Source organism: Malaya genurostris, chromosome 2 (genome assembly GCF_030247185.1).
Source record: "Malaya genurostris strain Urasoe2022 chromosome 2, Malgen_1.1, whole genome shotgun sequence".
In the NCBI taxonomy this organism is placed as follows: Eukaryota; Metazoa; Arthropoda; class Insecta; order Diptera; family Culicidae; genus Malaya; species Malaya genurostris.
In genome coordinates this window covers 117,383,223-117,409,195 of record NC_080571.1, presented here as the reverse complement: position 1 = coordinate 117,409,195, position 25,973 = coordinate 117,383,223, and the positions used below count along the sequence as shown (strand labels likewise).

Below are 25,973 nucleotides of genomic sequence, written 5' to 3'. Positions count from 1 at the left end.
TTACCGTACTCGGCGACTATTCAGATTTAATTTGTAACGAAAATTAACGTAAAACTGATCGTCCGGTGATAATTTGCACAGTTATTGTAAAATAAATCTCATGTACCGTAATATAGATTATTTCTATAGATACCAACGGAATTAAATTTTAGTATGTACTTATTCTACAATTGTATTTTTCATTCAGATGAGGGATTAAAAGTAAACCAAGTTAGCTTGTGTTGGTAATTTGTGTATTACGTACATTTTATTTGGTACGTATGTCATAGATCTAGGTATTCATTTATGCAGGACAACCAGTTCATCCAAGTGACTTGCACGATTGAGTTTCAAACAATCTTTTTTAACAATAATTTTTCTCAAATGAATGTTAAGCCTGACTTTATGGATGAAATATCAGTTTTGATCAATTTTTTACCAACGTTTGATGGAAAATTTCTTACATTTTATGAATGTAGATTTTAATTCCCTAATGAAAAAGTTAGCAACACAGCTTCAATGCATTTGTATTAGATTGCGCTTCACAAAATAAACAAAACTTAATATTTTCTGTTACAAAAGCAGTTTTCCAGAAAAATAAATAGTTTTACGACAACCTTCCATATCCATTGTTTTCGCGTGTTAAATTAAAGTTCCCATTTTACGGGACTACTAATAGAAGGTACGTAAATCTTTATTTCGCAATAATTACTGCAAGAGGAAATCCATATAGGAATGTGTTTGTTGCTAATCGAATGTGTTAGTGGAAGTAAGCTGAAATGAAATAATTTTTCTCGAGCAGTTTTAAGGAAAAAGAAAGAGTTTTAGACTAAGATTTTCGCTTTTCTTGAATTGCAATTTTTAGCAGAATGAACTGATTTGTTTATTTTTCAACCATATGGAAGATTTATCGATTAAAACCAGGAAAAGAAGCACCGGAATTTGTTTTTACCCACACATTGTTGATATTACTCATACGCTTGCAATGAGTCTTGCTCTCTAACTATTCTTGGTTTATGTCGTTAGATTTGACCAATTTTTGATATTAATAACGAAAGTAAAGTAAAAATATTTAAAAAAGAACATTGGAAAGGCAAGATTTTAATTTATTGGTTTTTGTATGAGCAGATATAATATCATTGTCTAATGTCAACTGGTGTGCGGAAAAGTCCACTCGATTGTATTGTAAACAGATAAAATTAGTAAATAAGCTTGCACATTCCGGGGCAAACACAAGCGAAAGCTTGATTTATAACACAGCTACACGATAAATCTGTCGGCTCATTGATACACCGGTCCAGTGGTCTAGCTCTAACAGATTCCTCCCACGCTTGTCAAGTAAATAAAACCAACAAAAAAAACCGACAGATTTAATAGCATGGATTAAAACTGCTCGATTGCGGCAAATAAAGTTTTCATTGTTTTCGTGTTTTGTCCATCGACTAGGCCACAGGCTATTTGTAATTTATATTTCTGCTCAGCACCGACGGTTAAAGTTTAGCACAATCGTATCAATTTCGCAGATGATTTGTATTGCAAAAAAAATGTGTCGTTCCATCCTTGCTACATTGAACATTGTTGATACCGATGTTGTTTATGATTCGCCTTAATTTATATCTTGAGTATAAATAGTTCTGCCAGAAATAATGGCGTCGACATTATTGCCCAAGAAAACGTACGTCTATTCTTGCAGAGAATTTTTATAATTAGATCAAACTGGCGAACTGACGACAGCATAAAATATGAGACTGTTGATCTGATTTTGTAGACGTGTTTATCAACTTCGGTCTAAGGTGGGATCGACTTATAATTGGATGTGTCATTCATAATAGTGTATCAGGAGCTAGAATTACTTTCATGCTATGTAGAGAAGTCACGTGTGTTGATTGAAGTGTCGCGTGGACATCCTAGAATTTATAGTTGGTTGACTGCAAAGAAGTTCATCATAGTTTCATCTTTCTCTGAGCTATGAACCGAACACAGAAATAAAAATACATTTCCGCTCATTCTGTATTAGTTGTTATTTCCGTCTCTGTCGGTAATCGGTACTGTTGGAAACGATGTCAAATGAAATTTTTCTGCTATTCAGTCAGCCGGTTTCGACGCGTGCCAAAGGTAGGTTTGGGATATTTTTGGAACATGATTTGAGCAACCTTTTGTAGGTGTGAAGACGAACCAAAAACAAAACGGACGGAATATATTTTTGGGAATCGAATCAAGGAAAAATATGATACTTAATTATTCTATTTATTGCCTAATTATTCTCTTGACAGTTTTTTTTGGTACAACAGTAGCTTTCAATCTAAGCGCGTGGTTTGCATGAATTCGGCCTAAAGGAGGGTTTCTAGGTGAGAAAAAACTATCTTTAGTCAGATCCGGTTTGAGAGAGCTGCTTTTGATGACTTGTTTCGAGTATCTGTTGAATGTTTGGTGCCATCAAGCTATAGAATGGAAACGATTATAGTGGCTGGTGGAAACTGCCACATATCTGAATTCGAATGGGCAAAGTTTGCGTCTGCCAGTTATAAAAATCTTTGGTGAGATTTCTTTCTGTTTACGAACTGATTTCTGTCTGAACGTGGCAATTTTATAGCTGTTAATTTGTAAACGATCGCTTTTCATCTAATAAAAATGTTTATATTATTTTGCATGATATATGTGTGTAATTTGAAATACACGAAAACTTGGGATCTGATTCTTGCATTTCTTTAACAGTTTTACGAATCCGCACCGCACCAGTCTATTGTACTTTTGCATTACTTGATAATAGTGATAACAGAAGGCGACCATGGAATTATTGTAACGCAGTTGATTACTATGGAATATCTTGCAGAAACTATCAATTTTTTTCGCGGAAATTTTTATGAAACTGAAAGTCCATCATGATAATAATGTACTATGAAATTTTGGTAGTAATGCATAGTAGGGAAAATTTACCAAAAACGCGATGCATATTTTTGGAGGCATGATACCGCTGACCACAAAGTATGTTTCGTGTAGAATTGTCTGGAAAATCGATTCCACTTAGTTAGAAGGACCAAGTTCCCTTTTTTGTACTGAATTATGTTCAAATTTAAGGCCATCGTCCAAGTACCATGCGCGCGGGTGGTTTTAGGAAATTTTCCATGGAAATTTTGAAAAATTTGAGAAAACCAAAAACATACAGACCTTTGAAATACTTTTATCTATCTACAGGGTGAAAATGGCTGGAAAATTCGGAGGATATTCCGAGTCTTATCAAAAATAGCTCTGAAAAATGAGTGTTTTTGTGATCTTTCACCATTATCTGGAAAAATAATTCGATGACATAATTTTTTTTTCAAATAAACCTTATGATGGATACAAAGATTACATTCGGACACATTGTTGGAAAACCTTTTCACGCTTCTCATAGAAAATCCACGAATTTCAAATATTTCCGCGAAATCGGTTATATGAAATTCGTTGATTTTCCATGAAAAGCGTAAAAAGGTTTTCCAAAAATGTTTCCGAATGTGATACTTGTTTCCAGCATAAGGTTTTTTTGAAAAAAAAAATTTCATTCCATCGAATTAGTTTTTCAAATAATAGTGAAAAATTACAAGAAAAGCTCATTTTTACGGTGCTATTTTTGATAAGACTCGGAAAATCCTCCGAATTTTCCAGCCATTTTCACCCTGTAGATAGATAAAAGTATTTCAAAGGTCTGTATGTTTTTGGTTTTGTCAAATTTTTCAAAATTTCCATCGAAAATTTCCTAAAACCACCCGCGCGCATGGTACTTGGACGATGGCCTTAACTATTCAACATAAAACTGAAGTACTTACAGAAGACTGAATAGAGTACTTATGATGTAAAAAACTCCCATCAATCTGTAATTAGTTAGCGTTCTACTCCATTTTTGTCTTGTTATGATAGTCAGTTTTAAATTGATCTACAACCCTGACGCAAATCCAGTACGACTAATCAATATTAGCTTACAGATGTATTATTCAAAGTATTGTCCGTCTCTAGCGACAACTTCCTCCCATCTTTCCGGCAATTTTCGGATCCCGTCCTCTTTTGACGCTATCCATGAAGCTATCCATTTTTCCAACTCTTCAAAGGATTGAAAATGTTGATCTGCCAGGCCGTGTGCCATCGAACGAAATAGGTGGAAGTCAAAAGGGGCGATATCTTGGGAATACGCCGTGTTGGGCAAGACTTCCCATTTCAGCGTTTCCAGGTACTTTTTGACCACTTTTGCGACGTGAGGCCGAGCATTGTCGTGTTGGAGAATGACTTTGTCATGTCGCTCTTGATATTGTGGCCGCTTTTTTTTTTAGCGCGCGACTAAGGTGCATCAGTTGCATTCGGTAGCGATCTCCTGTGATGGTTTCACCCGGTTTTAAGAGCTCATAGTAAATCACAGCGAGCTGATCCCACCAAATACAAATCATAATCTTGGCGCCGTGAATATTTTGTTTTGCCTTCGACGAAGTAGCATGCCCGGGCTTTTCCCATGATTTGTGCGTTTGGGATTATCGTATCGAGCCCACTTTTCATCACCGGTTACGATTTAATGTAAAAACCCCCTTACGATTTTGTCTTTGAAGCAGTTGCTCACATACAAATAGACGGCGCTCGTTGTCCCTCGGTTTCAACTCATACGGCGCCCAGTTTCCTTCTTTCTGAATCATGCCCAGGGCCTTGAGACGTTTTGAAATGGCTTGTTGACTCACTCCCAACGATTCGGCAAGCTCTTCTTGGGTTTGGCACGAATTTTCATCAAGCAATGCTTCTAGTTGTTCATCTTTGAAGGTTCTTTCTATTCCACCACCATGTTTGTATTCGACATCGAAATCGCCATTTTATAAACGTTGAAACCACTGCCGATACGTTCTTTTACTCAGAGCAGCATCACCGTAAGTTTCTGAGGCCATTCGATGCGCTTCAGCTGCATTTTTTTGAATTGTAACAGAAAATTAAAACTTCCCACAAATGGCGAGAATTGGGCACATAAACAGACATTTTCGAGCGTGAATTATACGAAAAAAAGAACAACTGTCACTGAAACGGCGATGACCATTCGAAAGTTCTGATTTTCTAATGCCATTTTTCTACTAATTGTCAAACGCTTGAAAGGTAAATTGTTTTGCAATGGTTTTGCATTTCTCATAAAGATAGGATATGCAATCACTATGAAAGTTGACTTTTGAATCGAGGCTTATCATGAACCATTCGAATCAGTTAGTCGTGATCGCAAAATTTCTGTGTGTGTAGCAGGGTTTGAAATATTCATTCACCGGTGAATACTATACATGCAGTTTCCATTGCATTGTGAGCGAACAATTCCACCGCTCACAAAGAGGAATTGCCAGCCAAAAAGAACCACACAAACAAAACGCAAGTGGAAGCAAATATATTTCACATGTTCTTCTCACAAAATAATTCATAGCAAGCAAACTATCTTCATGGGGCTAGAAAGTGATGAAGATTATATATTCAGTTTTCGCTAACAGACTGATGACTGGCTTTCCTAACGCGAACGGCTGTTAATAATGATCTTATATCACGAAAACTGTTGCATAACACTTACTTAATATGTGTCAAGTTAATACAGGGTAAGAATTCTTAGTTATACTTGAATATTATAAACAGAAGTAGCAGGAGTGCAGCATTAGCAATGGCGAACTGGTGATCTCTGCAAATACTGCAAACAAACAAACGCTGATAGAGAGAAACTAGCTTTTGTACTCTTTTCTGTAAATTATATTCTTGCTAAATATCGTTTAATCGGGTTTAATCGTAATAGTGCATGATAGTAAATCAACCAGTAGGATGAAAAATAAGTCTTTTAATCAGTATTCCGCATTGAACATTTCTTCATTGAATTTTCATTGCGTATTGCTATGAGCTCTGAAAAACGGATCAGGGTCATTTCGCCGAAAGGGTCTTTTCGCCGAATGAGTCACTTCGCCGAATGTCATTTCGCCGAAAGCCATTTCGCCGAATGGGTCATTTCGCCGATTCCTGCAATTGTCTTAATATTATAATTGGAATTGATTTAAAATAAACACAAAGGAATGATAATACTTTAACGCCCGTTTTGTTGACCTACGATGCGAAATAACCTAATGAAAAACTCATATCCCCATTCGCTCATCCAAACCCTCGTGTGTAGATATGCATAAAAAGTATGCATTTGAGTTTCTCAGTGATGGCTGAACTGATGTTCACAAACTAAGGTTCATATGAAAGGCCATACTCTCTCATAAAACGATATTAAATTCTATTTTCTAAACTAATTTATTTGTAATATTTTTTTCACGTTTTTCTAGGTAATAACATTCGATTTTAATCAACCGCAATCAGCATGAACAAGGGCAACTATTGATAGGTCGTATTGGATCTGCTTCAGGGTTGGTAATCAGAATTCAACTGAAAATTATTTTGAGTGGAAATTTGGGTAAAACAATATAGAACGATTCATGTAATTATGAAAATTGTCTGTTAACTAATTTGTAGGGTAATATGCGAAACGTAGAACTGTCTCGGTTTACTATAATTGGCTTAAATTTCCATTAGTAGAATTTTCTGTAAATTTATAGTAGATTAAGATTTGGGATCAAATAGAAAACAGTTGATTGTGGTAGCTCTGATTTAGAGCAATACATTCATAGAACTTATGAACATTAGGGTGTTCAAAAGTTTAATGACCACAAAAAAGTCGCAATACAAAATTTCAGCTAAATCGGTCGGATATGGGAAATTCCACCATAGTGGAGGAGGAGGAGGGTGGGTACAAGAAATTTCCGAAATCGAAAATTGAAACGTCATCACGAAAAAAAATTTTATTGGAAATATCTAGGACTTAAAAAATTTTCGAAATAGAAAGTGTTTTACTGATGCTTTATCTCGAAAAAAAAATTTAAATCTCGGTTCTGGGTTCGGGTTTTAATTGTCGAATTTTTGAATGTCTTAAAAATGCATTGATTTATTTTTTATGGTCTAATGTCTTAAAATTGCTTTGTTTTTTTTAGATAACACCAGATCTGCACGTTTCATGCAATTCTAAGACATTTAATATTGAAAAAAAATCGATTTCGAAAATCTCAAAATTTTTCAAAATCCCAGAAATCGATTTTTGCATTTTTTTTTCAAATGACACTTAATCTAAGTCTTTCGGAATCAAAAAAAAATTTTGATTTCGGAAATTGGTGATTTTTCAACATTGAAAACTCTGGGTCAACTTTCGGGCTGGTATGATCAATAAACGAAAACGGTATTAGATTGCTATTTTTTTTATTTAAAAGATATTTTATTCAGGCCTATTTGCGTACAAGCTTTACGTGGCCGATTTAGCTGAGTTTTTAGATAACAAATTTTTTTGTATTGGTTCTCGTTATCACTCTTTTTCTAGGGGGAGAGGAGCTTCCGTTTCCGTTTTGCGAGGATTGAGGGGCACTTTGTTCGTGGCTCGTCTCGTCATTAATTGCCGCATCGGTGGTATTGTTGTTGATTTCCGTCTTGAGTTCGTTGCTAGTTGCTGTAGATACGCCTTGTTGTACATTGGTTGCTGTTGCTGGTTGGTTGGAGGGTAAGTTGTTAACTGCAGCTGGTGTACTTTGTTCTATAGGGGATACTGATGGTTTCGTTGAAGGGGATACTTCATTGTTGTTGGTGGCTGTCACAGGTGTACTGGGGTTGCTTGGGGTTGGTGTGAAGGAAGCACCGTTGTCCTTTGGTGTGGTTGTCTCCTTGTCCAGTTTATCACATGGCTTACCGTAGTGAACAGCTTTTTGGCAATATAGGCATGTGGCCATCTGATTGTCATAGGTAACAAGTAATTTGTACGGGATTCTTGTATCCTGATCGAATGTCACATAAGAAGGTATAGGCCTTCTCAAGCGCATGCGTAACAAGCGTACGCCATTTAGAATACCGGGGAAAAAATTCTTCCACTTTCCTTTTTCGATAGAGAGAATCTCTTCGTATTGGGACATAGTTTTGCGAATATAAGGATCGATGACGTTTGAAGGAAGATCATGCACACGCACTTCTATAGCACTATCTTCCATACATACTGGAATGTTCTACTTGATATTTTCATGCTCCACATAGTGCAAATTGTTATTGTCTTTAGCGAATTGAATTGCATCCAACTTTTTATAAAACTGGACATAAACAATATTATTGGTCTTATTGCATTGAAGTAAATGCACACGTTTAATGTCAAGATGCATTTGCTCCTTAAGCAAACTTTCAATTTCTCGTATCGAAGGTCGAATTTTGCACTGTCTGAAGTCAACAACAATTGTAATCTTTCTTGTCGGCGGTAGCTTTTGTTCGTTTGGTTCACTCATTTCGAGGTCGTTCTATTGTTCATTACACAATACTGTACTTGATTTCCTCCGTCCCGAACGTAAGCGGTTTTGTTTTATCGACTGACTTGGATGAGATGAGAAAGCGAACTGTATTAGATTGCTATGAAATTATTGAGTAAAGTCGCGTTTTTTCCCCCACTGTGATTTTTCCTCGCAGTGGTCCCAAGCATGTCGAAACACGCGTTTTTATTTGTGCTTTAGGGGTTGATTTTGGAACTTTCATGTCTTTAGAAGAATTTCTTTTTGGAATAGTTCGCTTCTTTTAATATAATCGAAGTTGTCATCAATCCACCTACAAGTGAGCTGAAAAAATTATTTTGCATACAATACGAGATAAAGAATTCACGCCTTCAGAGAAATTGTAGATCATGTTGTCGTAGAGAATTACGCAATTCGACCCTTCTGAATGCTAGAAACCAATTCCTATAGCATTTTGATTGTTTCTTTCAATGAATTATGAAAATCCGAAATGTTTTAATCAACATTCAAATTTTATATGCTGCTATTTTTATAGCTGTTGAGAAAGCCCTTTAGTGAAAAAGCTACAAACGAAATCACGTAAAAAGAAACCTCTTAACGAAAATTGGATCAGTTTGGATTCTATCGCCATTGCGAGCGGATGTATTGTGTGTCGTTTGCAAAGCTAGTTTAGCTTCCGACAAGAGCGATTACGTCACAGCTGCTAGTCGTTTGCTAGTCGTGAAAAAACAACGAAAAGAGGACAACGGTGGGGAGCATCACACAAAATCATTCGTTCTAATGGCTCTAAAAGTTTTATAAAGAATTATTAGGATTTCTTCTTCGCAAATCGAAGGTAAATATTCTCAGTTTAGTTCAAATCTAGAACTGTTTGATAAGATTTGGGTGCGTTTTTCGCTGTGTGAAATTCACAGTAATCGAGATCAAGTGAAACCTTTATTGTTTTTGCGAAAAATGTGAAAAAGGGGAATGCTTGCATAAATCATACAATTGATCAATTAATTGATAGGGGGGACGGGTATAGCGTGATAGGTAAGTCGATGCCCTTTCACGCAGCCCACCTGGGTTCGATTCCCAACCCCGCACATAGGGTCAGAAAATTTTTCTGGCCCGAAGAGGCGAATGACCTTAAGGTTAAAACCTCTATAATCGAAACAAAAAAAAATTAATTGATATTCGGAAGTGTTAATGAACATATCAGTTGTTTTCGTATTCACGACATCCAGTTAAGTCTCTGACATTACCCACCCGCCTTTTATTTGCACTGAAGTGCATCGTCTTTACTGTCATGCCAAACGTAAACGAGTTTCGACTTAAACTGGCCGGTTCAGGTGATGGTCATTAAGGGGTTATCCTGCATAGGGCACATAACCGATTTCTATACTTTATGTTTCGTCTTCGACCCGTCAGTACATAACAGTTTATGTTGAACTGTTATGTATCCTAGCAGTTCATCATAAACCGCTAGGCAGACATAAAGTCGTAGAGCTGCATACTGCTTACTTGTGTATTTTGATTTTTTCTCGGGACATTCTCAGTCGTCCAAGAACTACAGTGAAAACAGGTCTTAAGATCTACACGAGCATTCAGCAGTTTATGTACAGTTTTCCAATTCTGTTCAGAATCGTAGAGCAATATACGGCTTACTTGGGTATTTTGATCTTTTCTCGCATGTGGTAATACGAATAAGGACCGAGAACGATAAGTTCGTTACTGCCCTTATTCTTAAGGCCTGAACTCCAGGTAGTTTTAGGATGACCTAGAGCAATCACAATTATTCCATTGATCGCATGTGGTATCACGAATGTGGACCGAGAACGATAAGTTCGTTACTGCACTGTGTTACACAGGTAGATCTTAAGGCCTGAGCTCCAAGTAATATTTGAATGAACCAGCACTTCCTAATAATTCGTCGCAATGATTCCATAAATTGATTGAAACACAAAAAGTGTAGACCACAATCAATAAACTCGCTAAAGTCATCAGTTACATTGGTAGACCTTAAGGCTTGTTCCGAGGAGGTTTTGGATGAGCGAGTTTTTCTACAGATCTTATCACAACTAGTTATAACTAGTCCTACGAGTACATACCACACTCAGTAGTCATAAAAAAATCACCCGTTAAGTGATTATATACAATATCAGTTTTCAAGAGAATTCTTGGATGCTCAAGATCTTCAAAACTATACATTCTTCGAAACTAAACAATCTAAAGGGTGATTTTTTAAGAGCTTGAGAACTTTTTTAAACAATAAAACGCATAAAATTTGCAAAATCTCATCGGTTCTTTATTTTAAACGTTAGATTGGTACATGACATTTACTTTTTGAAGATAATTTCATTTAAATGTTGACCGCGGCTGCGTCTTAGGTGGTCCATTCGGAAAGTCCAATTTTGGGCAACTTTTTCGAGCATTTCGGCCGGAATAGCCCGAATTTCTTCGGAAATGTTGTCTTCCAAAGCTGGAATAGTTACTGGCTTATTTCTGTAGACTTTAGACTTGACGTAGCCCCACAAAAAATAGTCTAAAGGCGTCAAATCGCATGATCTTGGTGGCCAACTTACCGGTCCATTTCTTGAGATGAATTGTTCTCCGAAGTTTTCCCTCAAAATGGCCATAGAATCGCGAGCTGTGTGGCATGTAGCGCCATCTTGTTGAAACCACATGTCAACCAAGTTCAGTTCTTCCATTTTTGGCAACAAAAAGTTTGTTAGCATCGAACGATAGCGATCGCCATTCACTGTAACGTTGCGTCCAACAGCATCTTTGAAAAAATACGGTCCAATGATTCCACCAGCGTACAAACCACACCAAACAGTGCATTTTTCGGGATGCATGGGCAGTTCTTGAACGGCTTCTGGTTGCTCTTCACTCCAAATGCGGCAATTTTGCTTATTTACGTAGCCATTCAACCAGAATTATGTAGACCATAAATCGGGCGTAAAGCGCGAAACACATTTCGAACCGAACACTGATTTTGGTAATAAAATTCAATGATTTGCAAGCGTTGCTCGTTAGTAAGTCTATTCATGATGAAATGTCAGAGCATACTGAGCAAATAATAATGCATGAAAATCATAACCTCAAAAAATCTGAGCAAATACTAATGCATGAAAATCCTAACCTCAAAAAAATCACCTTTTAGTACTATACTATTCATATACTATTCACAACATTCAATTCTCTGAAGGTTGATTGTTTTGCATATGCATATAAATTGAAATTTTCACCATTATGCAAAAACCTTTTCTCACGCGATCATCGCGTAAATTAGGTAGAAAAATCGCATTATTTAAAATAGAGCGCGTAAAAAAAGTCGCTTAAATTAAATTGGAGTAAAAAAAGTTCGCGTAAATTGAGGTTTTAGTGTACTATCAATAATTTCTGAGCGATGTTTCACAGCGATATACAGTGCATACAAATATTCACTCACCTTTTTTAAAATATCAGTCTTGAGTCAGATTGGTCTTTTTATCCGTCACAAATAAATAGTTTGTTATATTAATTAAAAGTGCAACGTTTCATGTAAAGACTGATGATCTGGTACACATTTCTGGACACAACCACACATTGAAATTTGATATTTTCGGGAGTTCAAGTTATACTGAAACTTGTCCATTCAAGAAAATTTTATTTTCAATTGAAATGGTTATCCGGCATTATTGGGTATCTTCCGGGACAGTTGTCACAAGAGAACTGTAGTCAGTAAAATGGCCTCTCTATGCGTTAACCTTTGTCATTGAATACACCCTTTAAATCACCTCATCCAATCATAATAAATCCCCGTATAAATCACGATGGTCACTTTGAAAATCGTTTTCATTTATTATAGATTTTGAAAAACCCAGTATATCTTCTTCTGGTAACTGAGCGTATAAGGAAGCTTTTCATTTTCTCTTGGAAGGTCACTGACCAGTGAGTAATCCATATTTATAGGACTCGTTTGACCCCACCGAAAGAAAATCTGAATCTGAAAAAGGCAACTTGTGGTTGTGACAAAAGGCCCAATTCTCGCTGTCTCTCTACCAAGCGTCGTACGCAAAGAAGTCAGGCCAAAGTTCTGAATGTAACAAATAATCTTCAGATTTCGGGACTTGTGATAAATTTATTGCCATAGTGCGTGCGAAAAAGCTTTTCCCAGGATTAAACGACCTCCTAATGTTTGCTGCTCTGGATTTTCACTTCTCACGACAGAAAGCCGCCAACGCCGGCCGGACGCAGTTAATTCCGGCCGGCATTTTGGGGGTGAAGCGTAGAATCAATAAAAATTAATTTCCCTATTGTTGCCGGGTTTGGTGTTGGTATTCCTAGTGATATATTGCTGCAATTTTGGAGTGCTACGAAGTATGTTTCCAGCACAGTTTTGTATCCGTCTCATGTGGTTTTGGGATGGTTTATTATTTGCAAAACATGTCATGTCGATTATTCAGTATTAGGAAATAATTAGATGTTATTTGTTTCAGGGCTTCCTGACTGTAGCTGTGAAACTAGTAAGTATTCATTCCGTAGAGTATTTCTGATGTAAATGCAAAGACCATCGAATATCTCGTGGAAGCTGTCAGTGCTCAGAGCGGAATTGACCTAATTCTACGTACGAGCGATGAAAACAGTTCCCTGTAAAAACCATTTGTTATTACAAATTACTTTCCGTCTGTCAAAAGCTTATGCTAATAAATCTTCAAATCAAGAAAACTTGCACCGCATCTTCTAGTGATCTAAATTTAACCCACTCTTGAAATGCTTCCGAACATCAGAGAAACTCTACCTACATTCGTCTTTCTGAAAGTAGAAGAAAAGGAAAACCGCTACACGGATTGTTGCTGTAATGCTCTTGTATGTACGTGAGCTTGTTTGTTTTTCAATGTAAAATTATGATGTTTCGCTAAGCCGGCCGAGATTTAGTGCTAAGTCAATTAGTCGTACCGGTTTGAATCGATTCGGTGGTCGGTTAATTTATGTATGGGATTCGAGCTGGGGGCACTTTGAAGTACTGCCGATGAGTTGTTTATTTTTACCGGCGACAGGCGGCTAAATGTTGACTTAAAAACATAGTCGGTGTAATAATTGAGGTTAGAGTAACAACATCCTTCTGTGCTGGGGCATGGTATGGAAAATTCAGATCATTTGTTAGTCTCGGTTGGACTTGTTTTCGTGGTTGGAAATTTGACATGGTAACGAGGTCGCTAGTAAAAAAAGTATTCAAATTATTTGATGAACAATGTGGGAAACGAATCTATTTTAGAAGGTTTACAGTTTGATTGGTCAAGCACCAATTTCTTAGCAAATTTTTAAATGCATTTTAAAGCAAAATTGTGAAATATATTTTCACTGAGGACTTTTTCTATGCGGTTTCATTTTACGCAAATTTTCGTAGTTTTTCAGGCGGATTTCTGAAGTTACGCTTCCATGTCACATATCCAGAATACCTTGATATTACGTCATAGCTATTTGATTATGACGGAAATACTACTTACCTACAGATATTGACATCTTCGTTAATGGTAGATGGATCGTTGCAATCTATGACTTGTTGAATAGGTATTACCCTGAGGCATTTATGTTTTGAAACAAATTTTGTTCACAAGTAAATTTTGGATTAAAACATTGTCCATGTAAACAACGGATCGGAAAAATAATCGGATGAAAAGGCCCACGCATTTGCTCAATTCATCGAGCTAAACCGATTGGTATGTGACACTCCGCCCTCCAGGCCTTGGAAAAATTTTTCAAGTTTTAGCAAATTCTAAACCTGTTTTTCATATACACATATATGAAAAATAGGAAAAACACAAACGTAAGCGTATTTCGGAAGCGTGTGTGGGCTTTGGCGTCAATTGGTAACTTTTGTTGAAACCTGAATCCACTCTTGCACACCAGGTAACAGAATCAGTTCTCTGCAATGGACTGAAGCCATCGTGAATTTTATTAAGCAGTCTAGGGAGGCTCAATGAGTTGGAACGATCACCGATTTTTAGACATTGTTACAGCTTACTTTTTGTGGAATACCCGTAAAAAGGAAACACCATCAATAGTGAATATTACTGTACATTTTTGGAATAATTGAAGGATCAAAATATAGAAAATGGGTTTGTCTTTCTTATAAATAAAGGATGAGCAATATCTGTTGAAATGGACTTTTGAACCAAGATCCGGAGAGCCGAGTGTCATATCCCGATCAAAATCACATAACAAAATCATAACAAAATTATTTTAACAGTTGTTATTTTTATCTAAATGTGATATGCTGAATTATCTGTACAGTATATTTGTCGGTTTATAATAACGCACAATATCAATATTATAACACAGTCTGTAACAATTACTTTCAACGTATACTATTAAAGTCAAATATTTCTTATAGTTTATCGTATTGACATCTTACATGGAAAGATGGGATAAAACGCACCTTGAGGTAAACAAACATATCGCTTTTTTCTTAAATACGACAAAATTATTCAAAATATTGACGCAAATTTCTGAATACTGAGGTTATGTTAGGAAACAGCTGATTCCACAAAATTTTTCTTGAAACAGTTTTGTTCCAATAAAGATCAGATATTTGAATTACAATTAGTTACTCTACACTTATGCCAACTGAGCAAAATTATAGAAATTTTGAGAAGAGCAACACTCCGCCATTGGTTCCTAAGATTTGAGTATGAATTATCGAATTCAAAAATAATCGCAATAATAATAACTCACTTAAAAAATGTTCACCTATCTTTAATATAAAAACAACATATTTTAGTGATGAATTTATGTGTATCGTTCGATTTGTCATTTTATTGCATTATTATAGTGCAATTGGTAGTCTTTTTACAATTTTCGGAACCCGGGACCGGTTAGAACGAATCAAATTTATTTATTATTATTATTAATATCATCTTTTTTACCCCGGCTTTAACCTTTTGATCGTTCACCGGGGGAAATGAGAATTGTAATTACATGTAATTTTGAAAAAAAAATGTTTTTTTTATTTCAGTTTAAACTAGGAAGCGAAAATTGGATGAAAAGAGTAACGGTATGGTGCAAATTTATTTCATCATCAACATAAATTGACCTATTACATCCAAACCTCCATTTACGTTATAATCGGGGGTTAGTAAATCGAATAATGACATAAAAAAGTTTACGTTATTTGGAATTTTCAACGTAAAAAAAGTATTATTGGGTATGTATATTATAATAAATAATTTTGGAACGAAAATCATCAGTATTTGCAGGAAAAGGATTTTCTAAATAGCTTCAAAATCCAAGATGGCGACTTCCGGTTCATTGAAATGTCATAAAAACCCTTACAATATGGGTGTTTTTGGAACAGAATTGATGAGAAGATGCCGTCAAATGGGGTTTAAAGAGGTACTGAAATCTACGATGGCGACTTCCAGTTTATTGATACTCCTTGAAAACCCTTACAGTATGGGTATTTTTGGAACGGGACTGATGAGTAGATGTCGAAAAAAAAAGATGTTTGAGGTGGTTCTGAAATCCAATTTGGCGATTTGGAATTCAAGATAGCGACTTCCGGTTTATTCTTATTCCTTGAAACCCCTTACAATATGTGCATTTTCTGAACTGGATTAATAATTTTCATGGTATATTAAGTGCAATTCCAATATTTCAAGCTCGGTTTCTTCATTGAAAATAAGTACCATGAGCAAATTTCTAGATTTCTGTCGGGATGAAGTGAATATAGCAAAATACATAGGATATTGGAAAGCAGAATAGAGGGAGATAGAGAGATAAACAATAAACGAGGCTCAAGAACAATGAAACCGACGTGCGTTTTGCGATTATCTTTGAAGAATCAAGATCCGTTCAATTTCGCTTTTTTCTTATTCTTGAAAAAGTTTTCAACTTTTTGCCTGTTTTGTCTTGGAATTTAGGACCATTTTAAACATTCGACATCTACATATCCAATGCGTTCCTAAAATACCCATAATGTAAGGGTTTTCAAGGAATATCAAAGTGGCCATCGTAGATTTCAGAACCTCTTTAAACCCCGTTTGAGGCCTCTTCTCATCAATTCTTTTCCAAAAACACCCATATTGTAAGGGTTTTTATGACATTTCAATGAACCGGAAGTCGTTATCTTGGATTTCAGAACCACTCCTAACATCATTTTCCGACATCTACTTTTCAAACTCTATTCAAAAATACTTATATTGTGGTAGTTTCCATGGAATATAAATGAGCCGCAAATCCTTTTCGTTGTATGCAAAAACCTTTTTTTACGAACTAGGTTCGTAAATAAAGTTTACGTTACTTGGAATTGGCTTCGTAAAAAATGTTAACGTTATTTGGGATTTACTTCGTAAAAAGAGTTACGTAAAAAGAGGTAACGTAAAAAAAGTTTTCGTAAACGGAGGTTTGGGTGTAATCCAAAACAATAAGAAAAATATTGCAAACTTCACGTTGAAAACTTGAACTTTTGGTTAGTGGCTATTTTCACAGATTTCACAAATCCGTTATTCCGTAACCGGAAATCGAGGCCGTATAACATCCAGTAGCTACTAATCGTGGTCTATGAAACAGTTCATATTTCGTATATGTCGATTTAGTCAACTGCATAAAAATTATGTGCACATAATTGTCTCATTCACTCGATTCATATATCGAATGTTAGGTTGGTTTTCGTAGTGACTCCATTGCTTTTTTGAATAAGAAAGATTAGCTCTCTAAAACAAAATGATCAAACTAATCCCATATGAATCTAATATGTATTTTATTCAAAATAATTTTCGTTTGTTTCGACTGATTTAAAGCCATATAAAATTTTTACTAAGTCATATAAAATATATTTTTATACATAGGCAAACATTAATTCTATGTACATTCCATTTCACATCTATATAACACACAACAATTGGATTTAGAAAATTGAACGAATTGATAAAATATGCACTAACATGTTATTAGTGGTATCAGTGGCATGTTATCAACCCTGTAAAAAAATGGCAATTACATTTCATTTAATCTCTTTCTTCGCTAAAATATCCTCCTGCCACTTTTATATTTAGTAGAGTAAATTTCATCATTATCGTAAGGGACTGTATAATTACTTTCACTGCTACGAGTACAAAGAAGAACAAAAATTAGAACGAATACCTATTTTCCTTTATCAATTAAATCATTCAGTTCCAGGAATAGCCTTTGCGAAATATTCAGCACTCAATTTAAACAAAGTAGCTATTTTATTGCGATCATGTTTTATCACATATGCCATTATTTACAGGAATACACAGTTTAAAACAGATAAACCAACTCTCAATCTGTAGCGTATTACCATTCAAACATTTTTGGGTTTACACATCCCACGCAAAAACCCGCTTACGCTTACTCACTGATTAAAAAGAAGCGACACAAGAAGTGTGAGACGATGGAAACCATTTACTTACAGCTTTATTATTAAACACCGCTTATCATGTATTGGTGATATTTCCATCCACTCATAGGTTACCTTCACAGTCTCGTGTACTCGAAGTGTGAGTTGGCAATCGCAATCTTCCCGGTTGAAATTTGGATCTGATTGCCGGATGCTTTTTTTTATTTCAAGCAAAATCGCCTAAAGGTTTACAATCTATTTTTAGAATTGCACGGTGAAATCTTTCGCACCATAAAATTGGTAATAATAGTTGGAAACCCTACAGAATTCATAACAAATTTGGATATAATATTGATATTACAATATTAAGTTTTGTCACAATTTAGTTGTCATCTAAGCCAATTTTAGATATAATTTTTGGTATTTTAACAGCTAACCAGCCAAACATAAAACCAATTTTGTTATGTGAAATAAATATTCCAATTTGTTATAAACTTGTTTCGACCATCTGATCGGGATATCATTCGATTAAGTTCGTAAAGATCAGAAAATGTCGTGGTGGGTGTAACAAAATGTGTATGTAACAAGAATGTGTATGTGTAACAAAAATATGCACTTGATTTTCTCGGAGATGGCTGTACCGATTATCGCAAAACTCAAGTTCAAATGAAACGGAGGAAAATACAAACAAAAAAACAAAAATAAAATATTACACTCAATTTTCTCATTGAACCCTTACAAAATTTCATGCACTTGAATTCAGAAGAAAGGTCCTATAAACCCATAGTATGCAATTGAATGTGCAAAAAGTTTAGGAAAGTGCACTCAATTTCCTAAGAGACTTCTCAAGCTTAGATTCAAATACACTTATTATAAATCCAAAATAAAAGGCTAAGTACAAACATCGAGCAAAACACTTACAGCTAACCGAATAGTTCTTCAGTTGGACAGGTTTGGCCAGTTTATGACAAAATATATTAATTTCGGGTGTACTGGATTCTCAGTTTCTGGTTGAATCAATAGAGTAAAGTGATATAATATGCTCCCTTAAAAATATTGAGATATTTCTAAACGTTTTAATATATTTCCTTTGAGAATATGGGTATTTCATTGTAGTATGGCTGAGAAACGAAATTTCTAATGATTCTAGTACATGTGATGAAAATTGATAGAGAAAACCCCACTTTCCAAAACGACCACATTCTCCGTTTTTTCGTTTTCCTTAGACATAATGCCCCCGAAGCCATATAAAATGCCTCACAATGAAAGACATTTTGCTATCAAGAATAATGCATTATGCCATTGAAATCTCAAAATGGATGAAAGCATCAGAAATTATTTGAGTAATCAACTAATTGAAATGGGCTTTCAATAGTCGTTATAAATCTAAAAAATTCTATAGAGAAAGGCAGTAATATTTTAAATCGAAACATACGTACCGACGCGTACCAGTTTTGCAGTAAACGTAGGTTACTGGCAGGAGTGGCAGTTTCGATCCTCAGGTACGGCAGCCCGCAGTCACGTACCCAGAGGGGGGGCCCGAGGGGCCCTGGCCCCTCCCGAAATCAAAAACAAATATATAATTATTTAGAAGGTCTCAGCCATGTGTTACAGAAATAACAAGAAAGTAAACGTAAAGAAATGTAATACAATAACAGTTCCAGTGGAAAAGTTTAAAGTGTCTATTAAAAACACCCATTAAAGGGACACCGAGAATTAGGTACACCAGTAATCTTCAGTAACATTATTTTTTTTTATCTTTGGGCTCCTCCCGAAACGAAATCCTGGGTACGGGCCTGGCAGCCCGGTATGGTCGTCGGCACCTAATGTGGAACGCAACGCACAGATGCTGGAGAGTACACATAGACTGATGTGTCTTCGCGTGATCAGTGCCTACCGCACTGTATCGAGGGATGCGGCCTGTGTGGTTGCAAGTATGATGCCTATCGGTCTGATAGTGAAGGAAGACGCGGAGAGTGCTACAGCATGCGAGGAGACAGGAACGCCCGTAGGGCCTCCAAAGCCGCTTCTCTACGCAGATGGCAACAAGAGTGGGACAGCTCAACCAAGGGTAGGTGGACACATCGGCTCATACCTAGGGTCTCGAGTTGGTTAGATAGACCTGACGGAGAAGTGAACTTCGGCCTGACGCAATTCCTCACAGGTCACGGGTGCTTCAGATGGTACCTCTACAGGTTCGGCCACGCGACATCCCCTGTATGTCCTGGCTGCCCAGACGAGATCGAGACGGCAGAACACGTCTTGTTCGCATTTTCCCGTTTCGCGGCTCAAAGGAATGAGCTACTGGAGGCATGCGGCATTGACACCACACCGGAGAACCTGATCCAGGGAATGTGCCACTGCGTAGAGAACTGGAACGCAGTGTCGACCGCGGCATCCCAAATTGCGGGCATATTGCAGCGGAAATGGAGTGCGGAACAACAACAGGCAGCCGCGACCGCTAGCCGCGTGCAACCGTAGTAGGCTCAAGAGGGATCAGCGAATAAACGTCGGTCCGGGAGAACCTCCTTCGCCGGGGAGCTCTTCGTCGGAATAGTCTAGATCCATCGTCGGGGACTAGACGAGTAGTACGTAAAACTGTTCCGATCGTCGGGGCGTCAGTGAACCGGAAGCTATCCTCCAATCGGAATCGCTGGATCGACCCAGGCATCCTTTCGGTCGGGCGTTGACGGGTATCGAAAGCGTCGGTTTCGGGAGAGCCTCCTTCGTCGGGGAACTCTCCGTCGGTGTAGGCTAGATTCTCCGGCGGGAGCTAGTCGAGTAATCGCCACAACACCGATTCGAGTCGTCGAGGCGCCAGCGAACCGGAAGCCATGCTCCAACCGGAATGGCGGGACCGACCTTGGCACTCCATCGGGTGTCCCGTGTGGTGTAAGAGACTCGGTGTCGGGAGATTCTTCTTCGCCGGGGAACTCTCCGTCGGAGTAGTGTAGATCCTTTGTCGGGGACTAGATGAGTAGATCGTCGCGTGGTACCGCTAGGATCGTATGAGCGCCAGTGAACGGGAAGTCATGCTCCAACCGGAATCATTGGATCGACTTAGGCATTCTTTCGGTCGGGTCGTAGACGCGCACCGTGAGCGTCGGTTCGGGAGGACTTCCCTCGTCGGGGAACCCTCCGTCGGTGTAGACTAGATATTTTGGCGGAGACTAGTCGAGTAGTTCCGCGACGTAGCATCAGTTTTGGGTCGTCGAGGCGCCAGTGAACCGGAAGTTACCCTCCAGCCGGCATCACTGGACCGACCTCGTCATCCAACTGGTCGATCCCTCGAGAGCAGGATGCTGATCCCAATTCTGCATAAATCTTGGGAGGGTGCTGTGAGCACCAATAGCCTTCCACCCCGAAGTAATACCTAGCGGTGGTGCCGGGGAGGTAGGGTTGGAGATCCAAGATGTTTTAGTGGGTAGTTCCAATCAACAGTTGGGTAGTCCTGTGGAGAGTCCCACACTTCGTGCGTAAATGCATTTCACATTGTAAAAAAAAACACACCGTTCTCCTGCACAACGCCGAAGATCGTCCTTAGCACGCGTCGGACACACCAAGTGCTTGTAGGTCCTCCTCGAGCATGATCCATGCTTCGTGCCCGTAGAGGATCACCAGTCTTATAAGCGTTTTGTTCATGGTACATTTCGTGCGGGGGTGAATCTTTTTTGACCGCAGATTCTTATGGAGCCCGTAGTAGGCACGACTACCACTGATGATGCGTCTTCGTATTTCACGACTCACATTGTTGTCAGCCGTTAGTAAGGATCCGAGGTAAACAAATTTTTCCATTACCTCGAAAGTAACCCCGTCTATCGTAACATTACTTCCACGACGAATCCCGTCGTTTCCGCCTACTAACTAGCATGTACTTTGTTTTCGACGCATTCACCACCAGTCCAACCTTTGCTCCTTCGCGTTTCAGGCGTGTGTATAACTCTGCCACCGTTCCAAAGTTTCTCGCGATAATGTCCATGTCATCCGCAAAGCATACAAATTGACTGGATTTCGTGAAAATCGTACCCCGGCAGTTAAGCCCGGCCGTCGCATTACTCCTTCCAAGGGAATGTTGAATAGTAGGCATGAGAGTCCGTCACCTTGTCGCAGTCCCCGGTGAAATATGACGCTCCATTTATGTGCATCTGATAAGATGTAAAATCACAAGAATTTTTCGAACTGTGATATTATCTGTGAAAATATGAGTGATATGGGAGAGGCATCATTATATCACTAGAAGGATAAAAATATTTTTTTTAGTTGCGAGTACATAGGAAGTGCAAAGTGATATAAACTTTTACATCCCCGTTGAATTTAGAAGTTGTGCGATATTATAATGTATCTAATCACTCTTCCAAATCAACTCGTACGTATTTTTTGTAAGCATATTTCTCGGAAGGATGCTTCTCGCTTAATTGTTGATGTAAACTAGTAAACGAATAAGTGATAATAATTCAATCAGTAGAAGTAAATTCCAGATGTATAAAGTGTGCACATTTACGGTCCCATGAGCTTTACACGTCCGGCAGATGTAGCTCGCTTGGCGTCTACTCATCTTGACAGAGGAACATTCAAAGGATGCAATCTGCTTTTGTACCAGCAAACTTGTTGCTTTTCAAATTAAATGAAGAAAATTGAACACATCCCCTGAGGAGAATGGATAGCAACGAGAGAGAAAAAGTGTTTGTAATGGGTTTTGCGGTAAATTTAATTAATAAACGGCGATGCTAGCTGGAAAAGAAAGGGGTATTATAGTTCTAAATTTGTTCATAGGAAAGTGAAGTGACTTTGTCGGTGTAAATAAATTAATTTCCGTTGAATTTATGTTGTGTAGCTTACAGAGCGTAGAGAGAAAGTGTTTTGTTAAGCTAAATTAGGATTCAAATGAAACAATATGTTTTTCGTTTCAAAACAATAACAGAAATGTGATGTAGACATTTGGTTCAACAAAGATAAACAGAAGATGAAAAGAACAAAAGAAAACGAAAATATGCAAAAAAACATGTTTTAATCCACCTAGTGGTGTAATGATGCCTTTCTCATGTATAATATAGTGGTATTCAATTCAAAAATTTTTTCTTCGATTTTTGAAAGAAACCAAAAGATTGTTTGTGCATTAATTAATATAACATACAGAATAAAACAGTACTTTGATTGCGTAGGTCATCCTTAAGAAATCGAAGTGGGTTCACTATTATATATACTTCCAGCACCGGAACCCGAGAACCGGTATAATCGAATTCGGCTCGTACGGTCACCAACTAACATAACGTTCAAACTTCACTGGTTTTTTTCGATTTGCCATCGTACTCCAAACGACGGTTTAAATTTTTGTTGAACCCAAAAATATGCAGTAATCTTTGGTAGGACCATAAGACCTTTCATTTAGCCCTAAGATTGGGAATAACGGTTTAGAGTCCAGTTTATAACATTTTTTACGGTTTTTGTTCCGCCGGTTTAAGTGACGATGTACAATATTGAACACACTTTACCCTATAACTCCGGAACCGGAAGTCGGATCCGGATGAAATTCAGGAATTCCGTATGGGACCATGAGACCTTTCATTTGAATCTAAGTTTGTGAAAATCGGTCAAACCATCGCTGAGAAAAGTGAGTGAGATCCATTTTGTTATATATGACCACAATTTCCGGTACTTCCGGAACCGGATACCGGGAACCAGGATAGCCGGAATCGGTTTGTTTAGTTGCCTACTGATAATGACTATCGATCTGTGTTGTTTTGAGACCAGTTTTGAATTTTTTTTACGTTTTTTGTTTCGCCGGTTTAAGTGACGATGTACAATATTGAACACACTTTACCCTATAACTCCGGAACCGGAAGTCGGATCCGGATGAAATTGAGGAATTCCGTATGGGACCACGAGACCTTTCATTCTAAGTTTGTCAAAATCGGTTCAGCCATCTCCGAGAAAACCTAGTGAGATTATTTGACACATACACACACACATACATACACACACACAGACATTGCTCAGTTCGATGAACTGAGTCGAATGGTATATGACACTTGGCCCTCCGGGCCAATTTTCACTAGTCGGTTTTTCAAGTGATTGCATAACCTTTATATATGAGAAAGGCAAAAAATAACAAATAATGATCGGAACAACAAAAGATAAACAGTAGAGCAGCAGATGCAATGAGGTTATGTGTACCCAGCGAGTCATATAACAATTTTATCAGAATTAGCTTTCCCGGAGAACTTCAATTCATATCTGGATTCAAATTATTTCATGTGATCATTAAATACACCATGTTCAGTTTGTAGAATTTTCATAGAACCTAACTCCTAAGTTATTACATTTATTGATTGAACTTTGTACTTGCTTTCAGTTAATCTAATAATACTCAAGCACTCTGTTATTTCTTTTTGCTCACATATAGCCATAACACAAATTGTTGGAATAATCGATGGATGTCCGAATCGTCAAATGGTATACAGAAAAGTTCAGTAAAATGCTATTTTTGTTTTAAATGTCGAATTTATTCTACGATCTCATAAAATATTTCTATCGTATAAAGTTGCTTTGAAAACAATATTTTATGTGGGAGCATTTTTGCAGGACATCTTCAAATTTATTTAGTTAGAACTCCCATTTTTGTGGTTTAAACGATATTTAAGCGCATTGAAATAATAAAAACTTATAAAATTATAACAATTTAATTCACAGTTCAGTAATCATATATTCGGAATATAATATTATTTTCTATTCCGAAGTTCAGCAGCTATATAATCGGAATAGAACATTGAGTGCATACTGAACAAATTAGTGAAACATGTACTCAAAGCTTTTCATCATCTTCAGTGCATTTATCATGACTTTATAAGCCATTGCTTAATTTTCTGATCGGTAAAATTATGTGCTTCTGAACATTGATAACAGTTTACATGAATAATATTTCAAAATTCCTCTAGGCTATTTTTTTTGTACATTTTAAATCAAACGTTGTGTTTGGAAATTAAGAACCAATTATATTATCTTTGTCACCATTGAATTCTACTCTCCACTATCATCGCACTACACTTTCACTGAGGTAGGGTAACGGCTCCCTATTTCATCTCATTCGTAAGGACCTAATTTAACCACTAAAATCACTATGTTTATTTCATATTTATGCTCAATTCGCCTTGCTCCACATTGAGAATCGATTCACATTTCTTGGAAATTAAATGTGTATTCAAAAATAGCTGAAAACACTTCTGAAATATTCACCTCTGTTCCTGATTTCGTCTCAATGGATTTTAATCCATCCTATCGTTAGTCCTATTTCCATCCTATAAATAAGCGATAATCAAAACAAAATATTGCACTATTACATTCTCAGGTTCAAAATGTCAAAATTCTTCTAAAAAGGCCCTAATGCTAACTGTGAGACAACGCACGATATTTTCAGAACCAGTTTGGAATCAATGCGACTTTCAAAAATTATTGAGACGTTTTCGGAAAGACCATGGATTGAAATTGCGAATAGATCAATTCTGTTTATATCTTTTCATACCAAAAGAATCTAATGAGTTCCGTTCTTTATGTTCGTTCTGTTCGTTCTGTTCGTTCTGTTTGTCCTGTATTTCGAACCACATGCTCAATTTTGCATGGGCAACAAATAAACAGCATACATGCTTCCTAAGTCATTTTTGCCTTTATCATGTAGAAAAGCTATGCAACCACTGTAAAACCGACTTTTGAATCGAGGCCCGGTGGTCATATACCATTCGATTCATGAATGGTTGAACCGATTTTCACAAACTTAGATTCAAGTGAAAGTCCTTATGGTCATACAAAGCTGCTGACTTTCGGTTGCGGAATCACAGGGTGATAAGCACAAAAAAATGAAAATAAGTTCTTTTTTTCGAAGATGACTTAACCAACTTTTACCATTTTAGATTCAACTGAGAGGTCTGCAGATATCCTAAGAATATTCCAATTTTTATTCAGACCCAACTCTCGGTTCCGGCGGCAGGTTTGTTAGTCCCATAAAAATATCCAAGTCCGAATTCCGGTTCTTACATTACAAGTTTAAGTTTCAATATTCTAAACCACCATAGAGAATCGTTAAATATCTTCTTAGTTTATGGCCTCTTCTTAGTTTATGGCCATACGAAATGTTTTAGTTATACCGGACGGATCAGGGTCATTTCGCCGAAATCCGTTTCGCCGAAAGGGTTATTTCGCCGAATGGGTTACTTCGCCGAATGCCATTTCGCCGAATGCTATTTCGCCGAATGCCATTTCGCCGAATGCTATTTCGCCGAATGCCATTTCGCCGAATGCCATTTCGCCGAAAGACATTTCGTTGAAAGGGTCATTTCGCCTATTCCTGAAAT

General features: G+C 37.2%; 1 protein-coding gene across 3 annotated transcripts in view; it reads left to right on the top strand.

Annotated features, from left to right (window-relative positions):
- LOC131431534 (cardioacceleratory peptide receptor-like) overlaps nt 1-25,973 on the top strand; it is a 305,849-nt gene that overhangs the window by 41,533 nt on the left and 238,343 nt on the right. For 2 of the 3 annotated variants that reach the window (XM_058597316.1, XM_058597318.1), the window contains exon 2: nt 12,767-12,793. The exons of the other annotated variant lie outside the window; for it this stretch is intronic. The gene's annotated coding sequence lies outside the window, so the exon portion shown is untranslated. The remainder of the gene's footprint in view (nt 1-12,766; nt 12,794-25,973) is intronic. 3 annotated transcript variants of the gene reach the window in all.